This window comes from Oncorhynchus mykiss, chromosome 13 (assembly GCF_013265735.2).
Source record: "Oncorhynchus mykiss isolate Arlee chromosome 13, USDA_OmykA_1.1, whole genome shotgun sequence".
NCBI lineage: Eukaryota > Metazoa > Chordata > Actinopteri > Salmoniformes > Salmonidae > Oncorhynchus > Oncorhynchus mykiss.
In genome coordinates this window covers 52,614,967-52,618,535 of record NC_048577.1, presented here as the reverse complement: position 1 = coordinate 52,618,535, position 3,569 = coordinate 52,614,967, and the positions used below count along the sequence as shown (strand labels likewise).

Genomic DNA, 3,569 nt, shown 5'->3' with positions numbered 1-3,569 from the left:
CTTGCGCTTTGCCGAGCAGCTCAGAGCTGTTGTGAAGGAAGTTGCCAAAGAAGTGAGTATGTGTTTATACAGGACCTCTTGCCCTCACCTACCGTCAACCAATCATGTCAATGTGGAGCTATACTGAGCCCTCTGCATTCATACAAAAATTTGAGAGGCACACGGCGATACGGTACAGAGCTCAATTTGGCCTCTGCATTCCTCCGGAGACTCTGTCATTGTGTCACACCCTCCATATGGAGCCTCCGGCCACATTTTCAGATCAACAATAAATTGTCTCTTAGCTTCCTATAGCTTCTTTTCCATCGATACATTCCGGCTCTGCTGTTAGTCTTTCTTTTTGTCATCCTTCTCACTTCTCTCCTCTGTCTCTTTCTCTTCAGATAGCTGCCTTTCTTTCCATACAGCTAGCCTGTCACTAGCCCCTGCCCTCTCTTTCTGTGTCCATCCCTCTTGCTTTTTTCTTCTATGCAGCATCTATATAGTCAGTGTCTGCTACAACCCATCTCTCTCTTTCCCCCTTCCTTTCTGCTACACTACAGTCACAGCTCAGTATCCTTCTGTTCCATTCAGCGTTGGGGTAGACGATCACCGATCAAAGTCAACGGCACGATTAGAGAGCCATGGATTTATCTTCATTATCTGTTGTCTGTAGTCTACACACACAGTCCATCTGCAGTCTGCACACACAGTCCATCTGTAGTCTGCACACACAGTCCATCTGCAGTCTGCACACACAGTCCATCTGCAGTCTGCACACACAGTCCATCTGCAGTCTACACACACAGTCCATCTGCAGTCTGCACACACAGTCCATTTGCAGTCTGCACACACAGTCCATCTGCAGTCTGCACACACAGTCCATCTGCAGTCTGCACACACAGTCCATCTGCAGTCTGCACACAGTCCATCTGCAGTCTGCACACACAGTCCATCTGCAGTCTACACACACAGTCCATCTGTAGTCTGCACACACAGTCCATCTGTAGTCTGCACACACAGTCCATCCGTGTGAAGAGAGAGGGCCGCTGGGGCACAACTAGAGACATCACTGGGCCTTTCAACCCATTCTCTGAGAGATGGGAAACTCTTCAAATACTCACACTGTTCCACCATGTCATGAAGCATAGCATCCAACATAAAGCATTGATGTCATGGCCGCCTGAATAGCTGTCTGTCTGTCTGTCTGTCTGTCTGTCTGTCTGTTTGTCTGTCTGTCTGTGTCCCAAATGGCACCATTTCCCCTACATAGTGCACTACTTTTGACAAGAGCCCTATGAAATAATATAGGGTGCCATTTGGGACGTAGACTCCGTCTCCAAGGGGGCTTTAGATGTCAGAAACAGGGCCTCATGGAGAGTATAAAGGGGCATAAGTAGGTATTACCAACTCTATGTAAATAGTGTGATCTTTCACACAGAGAGCTAAGATAGATAGACCCAACCCTAACAGAATTAGAATATAACACTGTTAAAAGCCAGGGCTCTGCTGAGGCAACGAGGACTAAACAACAAAGATGTAGGAATACAGTAGCTAACTGATATTATGCTTCAGACTCATTGTTTTTAGGCAGTGACTCGTGAGTACTATAGAAATTGTGGATCCAATCAATGTTTATATGTTTAATGCTTATTGGGGCGCCCAAGAGAGGATGCCATGCTTTTTTGAATTGTTGTGGAGCACCGAGTTCCCCCAAGTACAGTGCACTGGGTACAAGGTATACACTCCAACCTGGTCTGGAAAACTAACCAAGCCCAAAGGCTCCATGTAGGCCACCAATGTACTCTTAACTACTTGAGGTCAGTGCTATAGAATACAGTCTTCCGTGTCCTATATCCAGCATACGGCCTAACCCCTGGTGTTCCCAACCTCTACGCCCCAATACGCCCCCAAACACAGCTCTGTTCTGCTAAATATCTAATAAGCCTGAACAAAGGCCACTTAACACAACAGCTCGTCTAAACCGCAACCATTACACCGTTTGCTGGGAGTTAGCAGGGAAACCATGTATTATTTAAACAGACAGAAGATACGTTATTTTAGAATGGAAAACTTTGACCATTCCTGACAACCTAGTGGAGGGAGATTAGTATATCTGGGTTATGTCTCAAATGGCGACCTATTCACTATATTGTGCATCTTATTCACAATGTAGTGCACTAGTTTTGACCCAAGACCCTCCTTGGTATGTCCAGCGCAGAGTTGAAAGAATTTGATCAAAATAGCTTTGAAATGACAGATTGGGAGGCATAGGCTACATGAGAGTAACATCAATTAAAGAGCTCTGGTGAAAAAACGTAGTGCAAGCAAGCCGAGAGAAGAGCCCCCACTGGGTTACTTTTTATTATTACAAAATACAAATATAATTGCCACTGTATTTGGCTAAAGGACCATTTTACAAATGGGCAAACGTTGCTATGACGTGACAGAAGCACTCTGGGAATGTTGTGGAAACGATGTGTGATGATCGAGGCAGGTCCTTGAGCAGGAGAGCACTTGAATGAGCTTCAGTCTTACTCCTCCTAGGGATTCATACATCCTATTTAGATAGAATAACTAATCGATGGCAAATTGAGTCATAAAAACATCTGAAACGTATGAAACTGTAGTATGAAACAACCAAACATCTTTTTTTGTTACATTGTACTTCAAACACACTCAAAATGGTGGCAGTTGTAATGGTTGTATGTATGGGCACTGGTTTGTACAGATGAAAATCCTTTCACAGCTTTGTCAACCATCTGAGTCTTTTTGAAGGGGCAGGACACTTTCTCACACGTGTCAATGTCTGTAAACTTACATTAGGAGTTCAGGGATTTGGAGCCAAAATTACAAAAAAGTCACCTTTCCGAGCGTGTGTTTTTAAACGTTCTCGCCAGGTTCCTTGAGAATCCCTCTGTGTGTGAATGGTGAAGGGCAGAGTCAGTCACAGTTAGCCTCCGGTAGCATAGCAGTTCCTCTGTAGAGTTTTCAGGTGTAGTGTCTCTGAGAGAGGAGATCAGTGGGTATCGTACCTTTAAATCCCCATAATTGTTTGTTTGTTGTAGCTGTTTCCTTCAGGAAGACTGGAGAGTCTGGAAAGAGTCCTCTCTCCTCTTTCACTGAGAGAGCTGGCATTGTGACTCTTTCCTTCCAGGACCTTGTAGGTTCCAATGGAAAACCAAAATGGCGGCACTATGGATCTGTATGGAATATGACCTTTGATCTCGGATCAGTCTCGCAGGATAAACCAATCATAACCCAACACTACTTCAAACAGAGAGAGCTGAGGGAACCGAAAAAAACCACCCCTTGTAACATCCAGGTAACATTTATATAACATTTACTCATTTGAACCACTCTCACCCACAGACTGGTTTGTATTCAACATGCATCATTTCATCACAAACAAGCGCAGGTGAAACAAGATAAAATATTTGGGAAAAAAAGAAAAAGGAAGAGAAAGTGGAAAAGGAGGGAGTGAAACAAATCTTGTGCAGGAGGAGAGCTAATACAATCCAACTCTCAGAGGAAGGTAATTTCCAGCTTTTCTCCTTGGATAAAGGGGGACAGGTGTTATTCTGCTGAAG

At 44.4% G+C, this 3,569-nt stretch overlaps 1 long non-coding RNA gene across 1 annotated transcript in view; it reads right to left on the bottom strand.

The window, feature by feature from the left end:
* Window positions 1–2,317: 2,317 nt before the first annotated feature.
* LOC110486772 overlaps window positions 2,318–3,569 on the bottom strand; it is a 3,971-nt gene continuing 2,719 nt past the window's right edge. The window contains exons 1-2 of the long non-coding RNA XR_002468113.2: window positions 2,845–3,569; window positions 2,318–2,522 (exon numbers count right to left, since the gene is read on the bottom strand). The exon at window positions 2,845–3,569 is cut by the window's right edge and continues 2,719 nt beyond it. This is a non-coding gene — a long non-coding RNA (uncharacterized LOC110486772). The remainder of the gene's footprint in view (window positions 2,523–2,844) is intronic.